Raw genomic sequence first — 21,589 nt, 5'->3', positions numbered from 1 at the left:
GTTAGTTGGTCAGACCCGAAAAAATATTAGAGTGTTAAGTTTTTAATTTCCGTCGAGTCCGTTTGACCTTTTGTGGACCCATGGTGAGTCAATTGTGGCCTTTTGTGACCTCCAGTTCGATGGACTAGCCCTCCAAGAATTTCTAGGCTCTTTTGATGTGTGGCAACACTACTAGACGGCCTTGTGCCTTGATTGTTTGGCAGTTCTCCCCAGTTTTCCTTTTTTGGTTTCTCTTGGTTTTGCGTGATTGGTTTGGTTCGGCCTGCCCTGCTGACTATTAAACACTCATAGATCGGGTGCGGCTTCATGTAAATTTTGTATATTTTGCTAAGTTTAATAGAAGGTCCTACTCTTACTTGATCAAAAAAAAAAGAAACTGGAGAACTGGAGAAGATCCAACTTTGTGTGGAAAAATGTTTCAATTGCATGACAACAAGATTGATGGAGAGTTGATGACCAAACACTGGATCAAACTGACTATGTGTAGTGGTTGAGCGGCCAAAGGATCGAACAACTCTTATACCAATGTAATGAATAAAGTTCGGTTACACTCTTGTAATGATCATCAAAATACTTGGAAGACAAAAACATCCATTGAGAATACAAGAAAATATATTGAATAATATGTAAGATAATTGATGTGGTTATGATTGTTACAAATGAGGGTTCGCTTATATACCTAGGAAAGTGCCCTTTCATTGAATGGTCATGTCCTCAGAACATGCCTCTTCATTAACTAATTACTAGTTAATTAATCATTAATTATGATTATTATTTTTTTCCACTGGAAAAATCGTAATCTTTCATTAACTTGAAAAATTACATGTTGTAGATGCACTGTGCATATGTTATAGAGTCAATCAGCCTTTTGTGGGCTCAGTATATGATCTATAATATCAGTATATAACCAGAAACATCACGCAAGATGTTCGTTTATAGTTGTTCTATTTATATGTACATATTAGCCACGCAGGGCTCTGTAGAAAAGATTTTGTCCACTGTATACAAAAAAATTGTCCAAAGATATCAAAAAAATTTGTCAGATATTGCAGCTCATGGGCTAAACGCCCTATGGTAATGCGGGTCTATATAACGTCGATGATAGTATTGGTATGCATTTGACCCGTGCTGCTCCTGTATCATCCACTCTACTCGGGGTAGTGTCGTGGCCTCCTTGGAAAGTTGGTCGGCACTGCTGTTGTGTTCCCTGTAGATATGATTGCAAGTGATGTCATTAAAATGAGCCTTCAATATATTTATTTCATCCAATATGTTACTAAGTGTATGTGTGTGGCAGACAGTAATATTGTTGAACCAATCTATGATGATCTTCGAATCTCCAAAAATATGAATGTTCATGCAATTATGTCCCAATGAGAAATGCATGAGATGACGAAGAGTGATGAGTTCAGCAAAGTTGTTTGAGCCAGTCCCCAAACCTATCCAGACTTTATAGAAATTTTTTCCCTGATGTATAAGATAAAACCACCCCCACATCCCTGCTGTTGGGCAGCACCATCAAAAAAGGCCCAAGGAGTACGTTTATTGATATGCGGAGGGTCGCAGGGTCTTCAGGTGCGCGGTTGGGGAGGCTCAGGCATATCATTATAAGCCGATATAATAAGAGCAGATAGATGCGGCCAGCTCACGGGTTTATCATCAAATATAGACCGATTCCGAGCCAACCAAAGGTACCAGCTGATAATGATGGGAAGGCTCTGTTGTTTAGATCCTTTGTGACTGTTATACCATGATTCCCAAGCTCTGTTAATATCATCGCCTTCCCAAGAGCCCGAAAAGTGTATAGATGTGGATACGGTGTGCCACAGATTCGTCAAAGCTGTGCAATTCAGGAACAGGTGAAGAATCGATTCTGTTGCGCTTTTACATAGAGTGCACCAGGTAGGCCCGTAGATAGCTCTGTGCATAAGGTTTTCACCTGTGGGAACTATACCTTTTAGGATACACCAGAAAAAGAGTTTTGTCCATGGAGGCGCAGTGAGCTTCCATATTGCCTTCCACCAAAATGAGATCTGATCCGGTACCTTATGAGATATCAGCATTAAATAGCCCATCTTTGGTGTATATATTCCATTCTCATATTGATACCAAATTAGTTCATCCGGACCCTATTTGATTCTGATGTGAGATTCTAACAATGCATTTATATAGTCGGTCCATTCCTGGTGCCAGTGGGATGGAAGATTGATCTGAGGTGCAGATTGCCAGCGCTATTCAAAAATTGATGTATTGAGAGGATCCGCAATGTCAGCGCGAACTTTGATCTCGAGTGAATTTAGGTGTTGTATGAGAGCCTCGGATAATAGATGTCTGCCTCCACACCCATTCCATGGGTCTGTGCCGATACGAGCCAAAGATCCATCGTTAATTTTCCAAACCAGGTTTTCCCTGATGAGTGGCATGGATTTTAGAAGTGCTTTCCATACAGATGAGATGCCGGAATTGGGCCAATTTGGAAGCCGAATCCAATCCATTATGTGCATAGGCCAAATATATTTGTGATATGTGATGCTAGTCCAGAGATTATGACCTGTGAGTAATGTCCACCCCATTTTTGCTGCAAGGGCCTGTGCAAATGTGGGCAGGTCTTTTAGTCCCCAGCCTCCCCATTTTTTGGGCAATGCTATCTTCTTCCATCCCACCCATGCAAATATCTGTTTGTCCTGGTTCCCATTCCAAAGATATCTATTGCATAATTGGTGTAACCTTGCCAAGATGTTTCTCGGAATCCATGCAAGAGCCATCCAAAAGACCGGTGTTGCCTCCAGTACAGATTTAACCAATACGAGTCTACCAGCTCTGGATAGGTATCGGTGACTCCATATGTTACGTTTTTCCAGTTTTGAGACAAGCCAGATCCAATCAGCTATCTTTTGGCTGACAGGCTTGATCCAGAAACCTAAATACTTAATACCACGATCTAAGGGACTAATGCAAAATGGAAAGAGTTGCCGAGCAAATTGAGACTCATGGATAGATGTTCTGGTAAGAATGATAGATGATTTTGTATGATTTGCAAGAATACCAGTGGCAGAGGAAAAAAGGGTGAGGATTTTCGAAAATGTATGAGAGTTCCTGATGCTGCCATCAAGGAATATCATGACATCATCCACAAAAAGAAGATGGGTGAGAAAGCAGTCATCAGATATTTTGAGTCCACAAAGATCCCCATTTCTTTTAGCTGAAGCAATCAATCGACTTAGACCATCCATGACTATCAAGAAAAGTAGAGGAGACAGTGGGAAACCCTGTCTGAGACCTCGTTCAGAATGAAAAAACTGAGATGCCGACCCATTGATCAGAACACTGAAGGTGGGGGTGGTGATGCAAGCCATGATCCAGGTGATGAAATTGTTGGGGAAGCCCAGATGGATGAGGAGCATCTTGATGTAGAGCCAGCTGACACGATCAAAAACCTTGGCCAAATCAATCTTTAGGATAATGGCCTTATGGTGTCTGGTCCAAATGGAGTGAAAGGCTTATTGTGCCAAACCGATGGCTTCATGGATCTGAAGATGTTCAAGGAAAACAAATTGTTGAGGGGCAATATGACGCGACAGGATAGGACGGAGGTGATTTGCAATGATCTTGGAAATGGTCTTATAGAGCCCATTGCACAGAGAAATGGGGCGGTAATCATCAAAGGAGGAAGGGGAGTCTGATTTGGGAATAAGGGCTATGAACGTCAAATTGATGGCATTGTAAAGTACCCCAGATACCCTGCATTCCTCCACAACCCTTAGTAAATCATGGCTGAGAAGATCATAGAAAGCAATGTAGAACTCAATGGTCCAACCATCCGGCCCCGGACTTTTTTCCTTTTTGAACCATTTTAAAGTGCCCTCAAGTTCCCCAGGTGTCACTAGATCATATAATGCCTCTGCCTCATCCTCGTTTACAAACCTGAGGAAGTGTCCAGCAATGTTGATAATATCAGCAATAGTTGAGCCTGGAGGTTGTTTGTAGAGGTTCCTGAAGTGAGAAGATCCTAGGTGTGAGAGCTTGTTGAAGGAGTCAGCCACTCCCCCCTCTGGCAATGGGATATTCCAGATGGTGTTTTGGACCTTTCTACCTTTTGCATAATTATGGAAGAAACAAGTGTTGTCATCACCTGCTTTTAACCAAATGGCTCTGCTACGAAGACGGATGGATTCCTCTCTGTCTTTTAAAATCTTTGACTTCTGGTTTTCCAAATCCACCAGGTGGGATTTGTCCTCTGCAGTGGAAAACCCTAAGCCTCATTCATCCAATAAAGTGGAGAGTTCTGATTCTATGAGTAGAAGGGCTGAGTTTTCCTTTTGATGTTTTTCTCTGGCCCATTTAATAGAGAGGTGCTTGAGCTGAGATAGGTTAGAGCAGAAACCTTTTGCCAAGGATTCTGACCTATCAATCAGGTTAGAAGTCCAAAATTCCTTGACCATATTGATATATGAAGGATCCTGAAGCCAGCCATGATTGAACTTGAATGGGGCTTTTGGCTTTTTGTGAGGTCCCATGATTTCCAGGTATATAGGGTAGTGATCCGAAATGCCTCCAATTCCCACCCATTGTTTTTAGAAATGCAGTTGTTGAATAAGGGCCCCTTTCATGATAAATCTGTCTAGTCTGCGGGCAAGTGCAGCCTCTCCAATTCTTCTGTTCCTCCAAGTAGGGAGTGGTTTGTGCATTGGGACATCAATCAGGTTATGTCTCTCCAGAAGTTCTGACATATAACCTGTGATCGAGTCTACTTGAGCCATGGATCCCCATGATTCGCCATATCCCAGGGAGAAATTTAAGTCACCCCCAATAATGATGTTGTCAGCAGAGAAGATGGATAGTCCCAGCAAATGATGCCAAAAGTTCTCCCTTTGTTGACAGGGGTCGTAGATGTTAACAATCCTAAGGCTATACCCTAGATCAGCCGAAAATAGGTCTATGCCCATAAACCCCTGTCCTCCCCAGGTGGCTTGTGCTTTGATGGTTGATGGATTGTAGCCTATCGTGAGGCCCCCCGATCTACCAGTAGAATCCATAGCCAAAAACTTCCATCCCAGGATAATAGAGGATAAAGCAACAGAGATAGGATCAGTCGGGCCAAGGGTTTCTTGGAGGAGAATGATGTCGACAGAAACAGTCTCAAAAAGTCTACGCATAGCTAGTTTCTTGGAGGCACTAGCCAAGCCTCTGCAATTAAAGGAAAGGCACTTCATGGAGGGAGATGGCCAGGGGTGTTCGCTGCTCTAAGAACCCCGTCAATAGTGGATTGGCAGCCAAAGGCCACCTCCGCCCCAGCATGCCTGATAGCTTTAGACATGAATGATTTTCTTCCCTGGACAGTCAAGGGAGTCGACCCGGTAGTTACAAGACCCAAACCAGCAATTTTAAGATGAGGTCCATGGGAATGAATGCAAGGGCATAGATTATAATGATGCTTTGTCCCCCGAGATGATGATGGAGAGGAGGAGGTCGAGGGGTGAGTATGCAAGGAGGGAGCCGATGGAGAGTAGACAGGGGAAGTGGGTAATGTGCAATATGCAACAGACATAGATGGAGTATGCAAAGAGGAGTAAGGAGAAATACAAGATAAAGGAGGAGAGAGAGATGTACCCGAAGCAATGGCAGCTTCAGTAGCAGCCTGAGATCTGGTGACCGGCGGTGAGAGAGTTCTGCAAGCGACGCCTGATACATTTTGAGTGTTGATGATGGGAGGTCCTGGCGCCGATGTATGCAAGTTGGCCGGTGAGATAGTCCTCGAAGGTACATTGGATGGCGCAGGGGTATCTTCCGGTTTCTTGTTGAGGGGGCAGTCCTTGAATATATGCCCTACCTTGTGGCAGCGGCGGCATCTAAATGGAACCCCTTCGTAGTCCAATATCTGTACCCTTGTAAATTTCCCCCAGTGCAGGGTAATCTTCTCCTCCAATCCTTCGTGGGTATCCAAGTATACCAAGATGCGCGTGAGGGTTATGTTTCTTGACTCTACGAAGGTTCGATCATGGTCCAGATATGATCCCAGAGCATTCCCAATGCGCATGAAAACCTCCTCACTCCAGTACTGAAGAGGGAGCCCCGGCAGATGAACCCACAGTGGACCAGCCCCAATTTGTTCTCTCTCCGAATCAAAGAGAGGGCTCCATCTCTTTAACAAAACCGACGCCATCTCAATGTGCCAATATCTAGCCAGCACCAAGTCTGTATAGTTCTCCTTTGCAAAGTGTAGGGAAAACCAGCCTCGAGGTAAAACTTGAACCTCATGTAATTCCTTGAGGACCCCTCCCCAGATTTCCTTTACCCATAGGGTGAGTCGGGTCATCGAATACGCCCTCCCTCGGACATGTACAACAAGTATGGTGCTCGCCATGATAGTTGCTTCCCCGATAGCAGAGGTATCTCCAAAACGAATCGAGATATCCTTTGATGTCGCTTTAACACACTTAGTTCTTTTCTTTCCAGTACGCAGTGCAGATGGGTGGTCCACTAATGGATCCTGGGAGCCTTCCAAATGGATAGGTTTTGCAGGTCTAACCCTAACAGTCAGGGTCTTGAAACAGCCCGAGGGCGAGTGAAGGGAAGCAGAGGGGGTTGCAACAGCCAAAAGAGGAGGACCCGAAGATGTCGCGGCGAAGAAGGTAGTATTGTGCGGATGCGGATCAAAAGAGGGTGACGGAGGGATAACGGACGACAGAAAACGAAGGGTCCCAGGGGACAGAGGGGGAAGATCCAAAGCAAGGGAGCCCCGGGGGGAATTTTCGGCAAATTGTTGAGCAGAGTGATGATCTGGCAGGGTTACCACCAGAGAGGGAAGAGGTAGCGATGGGTTCGATGGACGGCTAGGGCTGGCTTCTGCAGTTGAAAAATTAGGGCACCCAAATATGACCTGTTCAGGATGCGGATCTTCTGAATAATCAACCTCCTCCTTCGTTTCCATTGATTCACCCATTATAGTTGTAGACATCTTGAAAGTGACAAATGGACCTGAAAAAACGGCCGGTTAACAGCTAACAGGCAGCAGCAGGTTCGCAGGCAGAGAGGTAATAGGTTGCAGTAAGGGGGTTAACCAAAACCCTTACGGTCTATCGCAGAGCGCTCCATCCTCCTCTCTCGATCAAAATATTTATTTCAGCATCATTATGATTATTATTGGTTACACTAATTTCTTTATTTTTATATAAATTATGTTCATAACAATCATCACCAAAATTCTTAATAAATACTTCTTGAAATATATACCAACTAGTTATTGATCCAACTGGCAAAAAAAAATGCCAAATAGAACCTTTTCCTTCAAAATTACAAGGAAATAGATGACATACCCCATTCTAATGTTCTACATTCATGATTTGGATTGGTATCATGAATATGTTGATAAGATCTTAGGGAAATTCTCTATTAGTCAAACTTAGGTAATATCTTCTCTGGATGTTTGGGTAAATCATGTTAATCACCTTACATTTGGATTGCTCCAAGATTTAACCAATGTCTTCTTGGTTGACTAGCCCTAACCAAAGCTACTGATTAGCGAAGAGTCTTGTATGAAGAAGAAGTTGAAGAATGGGAAGGGATGGGTTGATGAGGAGGACTCCCTAGAGGAGTAGATTTAGGAGGAGTATTAAAAGCTAATTACTCCAAATATGAACTTAGATCGTCCTACAATTTTTTGGAAAAGAAAGGATTGATAATAACCTTGTAAGCAGCACCCCATTGGAGGTGAGTAATCAAAGTGAAAGGGATCTCAAGGGGGGGTGCCTTCCACCAACTGACTCCCATGGAAATTAGGGAGGGTGGTGACATGGCATGCCCCCCCATGCATGTTTCATGTGAAATAAAAACCATTTAATGGTTTCCAATGTTAACTGTTATATCAATTCTCCTTTGGAAGTTATCCAGCGATGTAAAGAATGAGGCCAAAGTAGGTTGCAGGGTTGTTTTCCAAGCTTCGTTGCATTCCAGTTGGTATCTCCCTAGATTGAATGTTGGTCAAATGAATTGGGCTTTATTTTGGGACTTTCAAACTAGTTAGATAATGGGAAGCAATACAGTATAATACTATATACCGACAACATTTTTTATCAATATTTGCAAATTCTCGGTTCCATTTCAGAAGAGGTTAGTCAATACTCATGAGAAGCTAAATTGGAATTAGCACCCCTAGATGACATGAGAGATATAGGTCAACAAGAGTGGTGAAGCACTCACAGTGTCACAAATTAATTTGGTTGGTAATCTCGGGTGCTTGGCTTATTCAGTCTAGTTCAATTGCTTTACCCTTTTGTGAGACTTTCTTTGTATTCCAGAGTTGTCTCTACTATGATTCTAGGGCTTTCCTTGTTGGTCTACTCTATTTAACTCTATGTTTCTGTGTGTCAACTCACTTCTCGCCTTAGGTTTTTGGCAATATCTCGTCCTCAACTCCAATTATCTCAGGGGTAGGGAATCTAGTAGGTTACGAGAATCTGCCTTATCTTTTCCATTTTCCAGGGTGAATAATTTTGGTTGAGGGTAGTTATCGGTTGGAATCCCCTACAAACGCTGAGTGGTGGGTCAGTCTAAGGAAATATCGTGAGGACCTCATGGATAGTTGTCAAGTTGGGTCGATTGTATGGCTCAAAATATGGGCAATCTAGTTGTGGAAAACCCAGACTCTCACAAATTGGGATTCAGGCCCAAGAGGTTGTGGTAGCGTATCATAACATAACCTCATCAGACACTCAATCTGAAATTAGATGACTCGAGAGGATTGTGGATCAGGAGCACAAGTATTTTTCATATTCTAAGCTTACTGAAGAAGTCTCTCAGTGGCTCCCTAATCTAGGTAACATAAGGGGAGGAGAACCCAGTATATCCATTTGGTTATCCTACATTGGAAACTAAGAACATTGTTAGGGAAAGTCCTCAAAGAAAAAAAGATGATCAGAAGAATATCTCCTTCCTCATGATTTACAAAGGAACTAGTGGAGGGTGCAAGACAACTTAGCTTGATTGGAGGCTCATCTGGCTCATATGAACGTCCACTTGGAACACATGGAGAGTAACATTCAGTGTGAATTTATGAATCCACCGCCCCTAGGTTCTAGTTCAACAAACCTTACGTCTGCCACTTCTTCTGATTCCTTATGGTTAGAGATTCTGTGGAAATTTTGATGGTTTTTTTTGTTTTTGTACTCTCTTGTTTTGGCTTCTCAGTCTTTTTTGGCTCCTATGGAAATCCTAGTGACTCAAATGTTGACTAATAAATCTTGTAGGAGTGAGGCTAGTAGAATATATAAAAGTTATAAACCACAATGTAACTTTTTACAATAATGAAAATATTCTCAATTTACGGTTAAAAAAAAAAAAAAAAAAAAAAAACTTATAAGAAGCACTAGGAGTAGCTTGAGTTGTAGGTATTTTCCTTTTAGGTGTTAAAGTATACTCAATATATTTTCTTTCCCAAGTTTCCTTCTTTGTGCCCTTGTTGAGACTCCCAAAATTCCTTCTTTGTGCCCTTGTTGAGACTCCTAAAACTCCTTCTTTCTGCTCCTAAGTTCTGCCACTAAGGAGGAAGTGTTGATTCAGGTTGTTCAGGAGCTTCAAATTATTTTTTTCCTCCAAGAATTTTTTGAGAAGCTTCATTAGCAATATCACGATATAAAGGTAGATCTTATTCTAATGAATTCGAATATGTGGTCTCCTGTGAGGCCTCTCACAAAAATAAAATATGTTCTAGTTTCTCGATGTGTAGGTAGTGTTACTTCTTACATATTCGATATTAACAAAAGACTCGGGTAATTCAATCTCTAATTCTGAAGGATTGTCCTTGTGAAGAGAATTAGAACTCTATGAGAGGAGTTGAGGGTGATGGTGATCTCAATGAATGGACTCTAGCTTTGTGTGATTCTCTTCATACCATTCATTATCAGTGGCCCTCCTTCTAGCACCAACATTGTTGATGCTTGGAAGTTTTCCTCATCGGCAATAGGAGACTCTGCCCAATGAAGGTCTCAAAATAGACCTATTTTCGTTTGGGATGGAGATAGTCACTGGTATGTGGGTTCAGTTGCCACTAAAGGTGATTTCTCCTTATTGGAAACTTAGTGAAAGTTTTCCTAAATTCTAAAGGTAATCCTATCTAATTGAAGAAATCAAAATTATTAATCTATTCTAATATTATCCTATCCTGAGAACATAATTTGAACGAATTAAGAGTTATGAATAGTGATTGTTTATAAAGAGAAATGGTTCATAAAATCTAAAATGTCTTTTCAAAGCAATTGTAAAGTGTAAATCATTCACATAAACAGTTAAATGAAGGACCATTCTCTACAACATTCATACAATTTTATTTACTAAATCAACTATAAAAATACCATAAACATATATAGTGATTAACAACAATAAGCAATAGATCTACTCGTGAATTGTATAAGCTAAAAGAGTAAAAAATTGTGACCTTTTCCAAAAATGCCAAAAATAAATTCATTAAGAACAATACCACATAGGATTTTTAGCAATAGATGATCCAAAGTTATTGATGGCTCTTAATTCTTTGAAGACGAAGTTTGCATAACAATGAACAAGGCCTTTTCTTGGAAAGTGTGAACCCTTTACTCTAAGAAAGGCTTTGGTTAAATACATAAAAAAACAAACAAACAAACAAACCTTATTGTTGATTTTGTTGATAAAAGTAAAGTACAATATACAATCAAAGTCTAATAAAGGAAGGCTATTAAAGGTCTTGAGAGATCTCTGGTGATCTAATTTTTTCTAAGTACTCCATGTATTGCTTCCATTCCATGTGGGTATGCATAACCTGTGTGATTAATTATGGAGGTGAAATCTCCATATTAATCTTGTAGTCATAAACTTTTCCTTTTACAGCTACAGCCTAGAAGAGGCATTTTTAATCATTTTTGTGAATCTTTGAGGATGAGCTAATAATTGGTTGATAGATTCTAAGGTAAATTTTTCAACGTCTTTGATTGTTTCCTCAACTTCTCTGCTTCTGCACATCAACGATAAGATCCATAGCCCCTTCAACAAGTACATTAAAATACTTTTGTGCATCAGTCACTGAATTTCGAGAGCAATTTAGCTTTTGCTTCCAACTTCCCAAGCCAAATTTTGATTTCATCTTTTGCCCTTCTGAGATTCTTGGGAGATAATCATGTGCCAACTTATGCTTGGATTTCCATAATAATTTTTTTAACTCATTTTGCACCTATCCATGTTTAGTTATCTTGTTAAAAATAAAATGAGATTAATAGTTTAAATTTTTTTGTTGAACTTGAACAAAATTCAGGCTTTCATACAATTATTTTCAGGTGATCTTGAATTGCTCATTAATATCTAAAGATTCCTATTTGAAAAGTATAATGTCCAAGATATTCTCTTATATTTGCTTGACATGTAGTATCATTTGATTAATCTGTGCATCTTTTTATGTCGTCCAATTAGTAGAATTTTGTTGTACTTCATGAATTCCTAGCATCAAAACATTATCTAGTTCTTTGAGGTTATCGTGGTGCTGCTTCAAAGGGACAATAGCCTTTTGTTGATATATTTTTTTTAGTTTGTGACTGTTATTGTTGTAGTTTGACCTCAATTTCATAAATCTTCTATTATTGTTGTTTAATTTTCGATTTCATGTTGTTAAATGACCATTGGTTAGCACTAGTAAAATCCCCAATTGAGTCGGTGACTTCATCTACAAATTCCTCCAGTGTGAACTTGGAGGCAACCCAAATCATAACTTATTGAGTAGGAGATTCTTCTTTCCACTCAACTCTTTTCCTTTTAGGCTTACCTCTGATTATGACCTTCTTATCATTGCTAAAGAAATAATTACTAGAAGGGATGTATTCCTTTTGAGTGGGTTCCAAAGGATCGACCAAAATAACATTAGAGGAAATGATCCCTGAATAAGAAGAAATAGGAGTCTTAGAGATAACTCCTTTGGTGATAATATATAATTTTTGTTCAACTTGACCAGTTTGAGTATCTTTTGAAACAGGAGTGTTAAACTCTTGTAACGGATTGTGTTCATTCCGAGACTGAGTTTATCTCCTTGAGGTTAATCAGTTTGTGTCTTCTCTGCTTGATTTCGCTTAACAGGCACATTGGATACACATGCCTCAACCTATCCTTGAATAGTTTCAGTTATTTATAGTTGTGTAATATAACCCATTCTTGTTGTAGCTTCAAAGATAAAAGTATATCATCTTGATATTGATCAGCTAGGGGTTGATATACATGTATGTTATGTGTAGGAATTTTCTTTGTTTGTTCTTCATATATTTGAGACTTTGGTAACTGTGCTTTTTTAGTGCTTTCTCCTCCTCCTTTGTCTCCATTTTCTTGGATGGTGTGTTTCTTCACAATGAAGGGACTGAGATTAAGCTTCTTGATTTCTCTTGTTCTTATTGTGTTTCATGTCCATCTGTTGTAAAATGTGCCCCTAGGGACATCTTCCTTCCTCCTTGAAAAGCATAAAATCATCCCTGAATTTTTCAGGATCTTCTCGAATTCTCTTAAGAACTTCTTCATAAGATCTGGCTCTTATGAAAACTTCATTAAAGGGTATATCTTCATCATTATAGTTCTAAACCTATTTGAGTTTTATAGTAATTTGATACTATTTTCATAGGATCATTCCTTTAGAAAGCAATATCAAATAAATTAATATCTTGCAAGGCGGGGGCTTCTAACTTAGCATGTTTAACATTAAGAAGAGTCTTTCGATAGAAGTCACATAGGAGAAATTCTTTGCCTAGCTAGAAAGTAGATTCCTACTTCAATAGGGAATAAGGACCATATCTTTGTTGAACCCAATGCTGAGTCTTTAGTTATTCTTGTCCCAACGATTTGATATGTTATTTCTTTGATGGCCAACCTATCAGGGACATACCTGGAAAAGGAATTGAGAGTCGTCTAGCAACCATTTATTCTAATAGAGAAATAATCATTTATATACTAGTCTCCAATAGGGTCAATCACTCTCATGGATCCCATTGTGAACCTAGGTGGTGGGTAGCCAAAGAAAATCTGATAAAGAGGGATGATAATATTGTGACGGATTTCATAAAAAATATCTTTAGCATTGTTATCCCATAATTTGTAACAATAAACATGAATTGGCCCAACACCAAGTATCTAAATCCATTTCATCGATGGGAATGGGCTTCTAGCACATGTGGCATCCATGAGATAAGCAAACATGAATAATTGAGGAGTGAAGTTAGGGGGTGCACATGCAAATCGCTCAATTTGTTTTATAAGGTTATTGGAAAGGATAACAAACTAGTTAAATATTGATTTCCCTTCTAACCCCCTGTGCATAATAGGAACCTACTGAATCTGTAAGTAGGTTGGGTTTCCCTTACCAAATAATCCGCAGATCATGGTAGCAACCATAGTTGTAGGAGTTGTAATTGAGTTGGTGGGGTATAAGTTAGTTTCTTTTCTCTGGAATTGTTTTCATCCCAACACCAATCTTTAATTAATCTAGGCAATTAAATATCACATTGTGTGGATTCATTTTCTATAAATTTAGGAACAAAATCATTATCAAGGCATTTCTCTGCCTTTGCTCCCTGCTACATAAGGTCAAGGTCCTAAGGTATGAAGGAGCCAACCACTCATTTATCCTTGTCCATTATGGTGTGCGTCTTGAGGTTTGTATGGTTAACTTCCCATTGGACCTATTGTAGCAAAATTTTTCAAGGCTAAAATTTTGAGGATTTTCTCAACTGGTAGACAAAGGAGCCTATTGGAACTTATGCTTTACATTTGCAACTTAACCCTATAGCCTGCCAAGATTTTTGGTTTTCAAATCACATGTATGATTGTGCCAAAATTTTGGTTACATCAAGTGTGGGTGTTTCACCTAAATATTATAAGCATACTACTAAAAGAACAATCTTACATCATCAAACTTTCCTTATAGTGCCTACTCTGTATTTTTCAATTTTCGCACTCCTCAAATCTATCTATCCTACTTACTATTTGAGATCCTCAACACCTCTCAGTATTCTAATATCCACAATAAACTATGAGAAACCTACAAACGGTGTCATGAAAGTCAAACCCAATTAGTATCCAAGTCAAGATGGAAATTTCCACATTCAATAAAGCAGAGGTTCTACTTAACTATATGACTTTCTGAGTTGCATAAAAAAAATAAAGCAGAGTTAAGATTTTTTTCTTCTTCATCCTCATGTTCTTCAATATTTTTTAGTTTTTCCAAGCTCTTTTAGGGGCCATAGGGTAGAAATACAGTGCATTTGGAAAGGAAACAAACATAAGCCTAATCATTTTTATTGAGGAAAAGCTCAAATTAAAAATACTTCGAAACTTAGCTCAATTTCAGCTCCCTATAACTCAAATTGGCAATATAAGCTATGCATCTCTTCACAAATAGTTAAAATATAACTCAAATGGTCTAAACAATTGGAAGATAATCGAGAAAGGATTGGAATTGATGTGAGACATTTATTGTTCATTATGGATCCAAACTTGAATGGATATTGATGGAAGATACGCTCTAGTGTTATTGAATTCTTTGAAGTGATAGAAAACTCCATAATTTATATTCACAGTAAAATCATTGTGTAAAAATGCATAATGATTAACCTTAATCCTTTATTAAACCTAGACTATCATAATATAAAACCACGATATTAGCCCTCAGGGTTAGCTCAATTGATCGAGTCCCCATCTTAAAAGCACCTTTGCTATCAAGAGGACACAAGTTCAATTCTCTTGACACTTTCACGGTTAGAATTCGTGGTTGAGCAAGTAGGAATTGATCCCTTTGGGTGGATCTATTTGGTAAAAACATTTCATGGATGTAACAGTCACCAATATATGAGGTCTGTGAACCTCATAGAAAAAAACAAGACCATGATATTGGTATCTGGATGAGGTATAAGAGAGTTCATGTGTTACAATAGTCTGATATCTCAATATTGTTCTATTGTATATCAGATTATTCATAGTAACATATCATTCATGCAATGTAATGCTTTGAGTGATATCTGATATCGCCTTAACACTACAAAACACTAATTTGCTTGCAAAACTGGTTCACTATACTTATTGTTAACTACACTTTATGATTTATATTATACTTGCTTAATATTAATCAAGCCGACTTAAAATTATATCAGATATCAGAAGGTCCTTTTGATATAGCATTTTATCATGAAACATCAATATATAATATGAAAATATATGATGTGGAATAAAGATGACGTGCACGAGAGTGGCGTGGCAATGCCACCTAGATGCCACATGTCATGCAAAATAGGCAAATACGGTTGCCAAAAAGTGTGGAGAGGAGGTGACATGCATCACATGACATGTCAACCAAGCCATGTGTGCAATGACATGTCATCGTTGAGTCTTGACATGGAAAGTTGATCTACGATATCAGGTATTGGAGTTTTGTTGATGTGTTTGTTTATCAAGCTCACATTAGATATCCAGTGTCCAATATTGAGTTATCGACAAACTAAAGGCTTGAAAAATAAAAGAGAAAAAAAATTCTATATCCAATATCGGGGGGAAATAAAGTCTTTTTCATATGTCTTAAGTAGAAACGAAAATTATATTCGCGTCATATAACTGAGAATGCAATAATGGGATTGTGATTTATGATTTGAACTGGAAAAATAAATGCCAATATACGATATGGTGGAAAGAATGAATTATTAGCATATCATCGTATATTAATGTTATGAAAATATTTGTTTGCCAATATATGATATATGTAGGAAAGTTATGGGTTTTTCCCTGTAAGGGCTCAAATGGATAAAAATGCATTATCTTTTGGGTTTTACTCTCTCTCTCTATGTGTGTGTGTGTGTGTGCATTACACAAAGGCAAAACCTACATTAAAAAATTAAAATGGAAGGGGTCCTCATTATTTTATTCATATTTATAATAATGAGTAGTTGTTGTCACACCACAACACCACCTTTAGTAATTCATCCTTTATTAAGCCAGAGAAGTCTAGAAAAAAATTCAATGGCGAGACCTTCTAGTATTGGGCTCTTTCCTCTTTGCATGGAAGATAAGTCATATTTAATTTCTTTCTCAGAAACTTCAACTTCTAGAGCAAGATTCATCTCTTTAGTTATGGAGGGTTTAAATTTTGAAACGGTCACTAGAATTTCCCTAATGGGACATCATGAAGACTCATTAAAAAGAGTCTCAGAGTGTCTAACTCCCTCAAGTGCTTTATCAAGCTGTCGTAATTCTTTATCTCCTAAATGGATTTTTTGCTTCTTCTATAATACAAAGAAACAACATGGATGTTCAATTTCTTAAAATATAATTATAAATGGGTTGGCAGGAGTGGGAGGAGTTATTCACCCTAATGAAAATACATAATCAACCTTCTCCTAGGGTCTTGGGAAAAGATCAAAATTTAGGTTAAAACTTAAGCTCTTTACTAGGGATGACGATAGCAATTTGGCAAGGAATTCATTGTATACAATGTGTAAGAAATACTTCGCTTCCAAAAGATACCCGCTTGAAAGCCATAATTAAAAAATTTAAATGGATTCTATCAAGGATATAAAACTATGAAATCTACCACATCCTCAAGAAGCACAATCAATTAGCATACTCATTGGAAAATGAAAGAGTTGGGTTGCCTCTAGGATTGTTAAGAAGGAAAATCTCTAGTAAACAAATGCACAATCCCATGAAAACAAACAATATATTAATGGGGATTCTCCCCCAAATAAGAAAGGGCCAAATGGCCACCTCTCTCCCATAGGGACATGAAGTCCCCCCCCTGAAAAACACGACTCTCCTCCTTACATCATTGTGCATTCACTCCAACACGCGGGGCATCTAAAGAATCAAGTTGGCATGGTGAGGAAGTACTATCCTATGATGCTAAGAAAACCCTTAAACATGGTTAAGGTGACCAAGATAGAAATCAATAGTGTGCTCCATTTGGGATGGCACACTCAAGTATTGTCCACAACAATAGAGTTTGTGTGGAGCAAGTTAGCAATCATTTTTAGACAAGCATTATCAATGGATGGTGCCTCCTAGAACATTAATGTGATGTGACAATATTCTATTTGGTCATGCTTAGCAAGGCCTCAATTCTTCCCACTATTGGGAAAAAATATATCTCACTGCAAATTTTACAATGGTAAGCACAAATTTTTTCTATCAGAATCATAGTTGTGATGCAAATTTAGTCTTTAGAGGATGTTAGGAAGTAAAGCATTGACACTAGTGGTTCCATGCATTCCATCACTTAATAAACAGGGATGATTTCATTCTTAGAGTCCTTCCTGAGGAAATAAATTATCTCCTCTATGGCCAACAGGCTCGTGGTCTCTCAAGTTACCAAGAGGATGTCTCTTAGAGGTTAGTGGCCCGCCATTAGATAACTTGTGTCTACATATTTCTTTCTCTAGCATGGCATGGGTTAAATGGTAATGTAATTCTTCTCCTTTAGCATTTGGAAGTTTTTCATGTTACTTGGTTTAGTCGAAGGAGAGCTATAATTATGTAATTGTATTTGGGGCCCCAAAAGACCAATTCAAAGTACACAAAAATTAGTCTTCTCTAGGAAAGAGGAAACCAAATGTAGGAGGAAATTTACTCTCTACAATTGAACCACAACAAATCTTTCTCAAGAATAACAATAGTAATAGATATTTTTGGGGAAAAAAGAAGCATTGTTTGGAGAAATGAGGATGAGTTGGTCTTCCTACATCAACAAGCATAAAATCTCCAATCCAAGTGGATAGAGGTCCAACTGAACCATCTCATTCTAGGAGTGAACAACCTACTAAGTTGCTCAAAAAAGGTTATGGACTTGAATATCATAGAAGCACCTCACCAAGAAGCAGTCAAGGAACAAGATGGCCCTTCTATTTAGATTTCCTACATGTATCTTTACAAATTTTGTTTAATTTTACAAGATTTTTGGTGTACCTATAGTCATAGTAGAATAGTTGGTAAAAAACTTCCTAATTTGGTATAAGGATCTTGAAAGAAATCATGATTTCCAAATATCTATTTTCTCGGGTCCCAAAATTCACCAAACCCTTATGATGTAATAACTGCACATCTTATGCATATTTGAATGAATAGAATATCTCTCTATCTAAATGTGTGTGTGTGTGCGCGCATTTGAAATATGCAATATTTTAGGGGTGGCAGAAGTGGGTGGGACTTTAAGGAACCTAGATGGAACAAAGATCTTTGATTTCTCATAGGGATTAGGATGTATAATTAATAATCAAGCATAATGTTTTGCTCTATTTATAGGAATTCAATTAGCGAGCACATGGAAAATTACAAAATTAGTAGTTCTAGGAGACTCAAATATTATAATAAAAGCAATGCAATACCACAAATAAAACATCCAACAACAAGGGCTAACCATAAACTATGTCCATATTTAACAAGTGCTAGTAAATTTTGAAGAGGTGTAGTTCTTCCACATTCTTATGAAACACAATGAATGTGCTAATACCTTGGCAAAAGAAGCATCTTCCATTCCTTGGGGAAATTTGGTTGTGTATTTTGAGAACCTAGAGTTTTTAGTTCCTTAACTAACCTCAATCATGCAGTCCACCTATAAAGTTGTCATTGTATATGCTAACTTCCCTCACAAATGAATCATCATCTTCCCTTGGTTTCAACTAGACAACTATCTATTCATACTACCACCTTCCTCCATGACATGGTGTGTTCTTTACTTTTCTCTACCTAGTTATCATTTTTCCATTTGTACTCTCTTCCATATATATAATTACCTAGGAAAGATTAATTTTGTGTGTGTGGTGAGCAGTGTTATTTGGACTTGTTGTGGGTTATCCTAGCCAAGCATCCTTACGAAACCATTTATATTTGTATGCTAACATCTAAGGCTTTTTTCTTGGTTGATGTGTGGATTAATCGACCTCAGTCTTATTATCTACATCCACCTCTGTCATTCATGTAAATTTGAGGCCTACCCTCTTGAAATTTTAATTTATTCCATTTTTCCTTGTTCTATAGCTTGAACTCCTATGTTTGAGAGTTTTTTTTTTACTGATTGCTACCCTTGTAGTTATACTAGTGAATTGGTTTCCCTTAATATTTGGTCTTATTGTTGGACTCTTGCTTCACCCCTTTCATTCCACCATAATGTGGCATAAATATCCTCCTTTACCCAATTCTAACTTGTGTGTAGGTAATCAACAATTGATTCTCGAATTCAAGAAACATAATGCAGATTTGGATCGATTGTGGAACCTTCAATGAATAGAGAAGGAACTTCATAATAAAGAAATAAGCCTCATTTTCAACATATTATTAGCTTATGAGGTAGAAATAACTAGATTAAAAACTAAAAACAATGTGTTTGTAGGGACCAACCCTATAATAAAAAAATATATTAAAATACTAAAAATACAACCATAATAAAATAGCATTGGGACCTAAAAAATTATTAAGCATTATATAAAATTTTCCTAAATTTCACTTCATTGAACATATTATCTAATTTACATGTTATTAACTAAACCATAATGAAGTCATACGAAAGAATATTATAACAACATAGGTATCGTTCACCAGGAGACGAGGTTCGAACTTGACTTGCTGCTATTTGTCCTCCTTTGTTGTCGGTCGCCTCCAAGTGTGAATGTCGGCGTGCTTAATCCGAATACATTGACCCACCGGTTGACCTCCCAGCCTACTCCTTGGGTACTCTCCTTCCCCGAGGACCCCCGAGCTGCAATGGGGTTGTGCAATGGAGGAATATATTAGTTGGTAGAGGAGAGCACTCTTTGGCTCAAGAGTCCCCTCTCTAAAGTCCTCTACCTCACCAAACTCACTATAGCTCATAGCCACTACTCTGACATAGTCTCATCCATCCAACAATAGGATAAAGAAAAATTCCTTTCTCCCATGGCCTGCCCCTTATTTTATAGGAGTCCTCATAGGTGACACTTGGCATTCCATGCATAATTAATTATTTTTTAAAATCCAATAGTTTTATTATTCACCCACCCATGTGTCACTCTCTCATCAAGGATCTCCAAAATTATTTACTTAGTTTTTAATTTAAAAATAATATTTTTCCTCGCCTCAATAAGATTCCTAATTATTCTCCTAGTTGTCCCTCGATCCCCCTTTTACTCCTTAATTTGTGTTCATTACTAAAGTCAATTGATAAGTCAAGATTTGATCCCCTATCTACTCCCTAATTTAACTCAAGTTATCTCTTAGATGGATATTCTTATGTTGGTTGTTGCCACATGGAGGTTCTCTAAATTTCTCTAAAATTTAATTTATAAATCTTATTTTAATTCACTGTCCTCTTCTCTTAATTAGGTTTAACTATTTTAAGATTAATATTTATCCTTACATTTATGTCTCTCTTTCCCCTTTTTACCTAATTAAATTACATTATCTACCTAACATTTTCCAACATGGGAAGGGTAGAGTTTTTAAGGTAAAATATTTTATTTCTTCCTATGATCCTCTTAACCCAAGTTTTATTCTTGATTTAATTACCTTGGTTTCTAACATCATTTACCCTTGATGTGAATTTACCTGGTTTTCATATCTTGATTATATTTGTTAATTTATTTACTTTTAATGATTCCAAGAGTGCCAAGTTTGGTTGTGCCCTTCAAGAACTTCCCTTGAAGTTCCAAGGGTGTCACGCCTAATAGTTTATTTGTGATGCCAAGGGTGCCAAGTTGGTCGTGCCCTTCAAGAAATTCCTTTGAAGTTCCAAGGGTGCCATGCCACTTGTCGTTCAATAATTTAGTGGCTATGAGGGGAAAGTATAGGTGCAACAATAGAGACCACTATCATCTCTTATGTTGCCTGCTATAGTGAGACTAATGGTGTCGAGGATCAAGGAATCTGACTTGATGCGTGCCCCCTGGTAAAATCCTCATGAGTGACCCAACTTTGGGACCTGCCCTCATGACATCGTGATCTTCAAGGCAAAGGTGTTTCAATCTTTCCAGCCCAAGTCACAACAGGAGTGCTAGTGGGTGAGATCAGGGACATTGTCCCACCCCTCCCATGCAATCCCATCCAATTGTACAACCCCATCACCCATATGTGAGTCATTCAACTAAGAAACTAATATGTGCCTGCAACCACTAACATATCATCATAATATAGATAAACATATATAGCAGGTTTCAAAATTGACTTAGAATTTCAAAGACACGATATAATTTTTCATCAAACCAGGTGTCGTCAACTTGTCATATGCGAGTGCCTCTGGTGGTTTCCTGCCATACTCAATAATCATCAGTAACAAGGTTTCTCGTTGTTAGTCATTGTCATAATAGCATCATCAACATCACCTAGTCATTCGTATCATTGTTCATTGTGAGCCAGAACTAATGCAAGTAGGTAACATAGGGGACACATCTATCATGGCTATCATCATCATAACATCAATGGAAACATACATATCTATAAAAGCTATCAACATCGTAACATCAATAGAAACATACATATCCATCAAAGTTATCATCATCATGATATCAATAGAGAGCATACATATCCTTTACTGCCATCATCATCATAAATTCAATAGAGACCAAACATAACCATTTATGCT

This window comes from Pinus tabuliformis, chromosome J (genome assembly GCF_031772625.1).
Source record: "Pinus tabuliformis cultivar Carrire ecotype Pingquan chromosome J, CPIR1, whole genome shotgun sequence".
NCBI classification, from domain to species: domain Eukaryota; kingdom Viridiplantae; phylum Streptophyta; class Pinopsida; order Pinales; family Pinaceae; genus Pinus; species Pinus tabuliformis.
Note: the sequence above shows the minus strand (reverse complement) of the source record.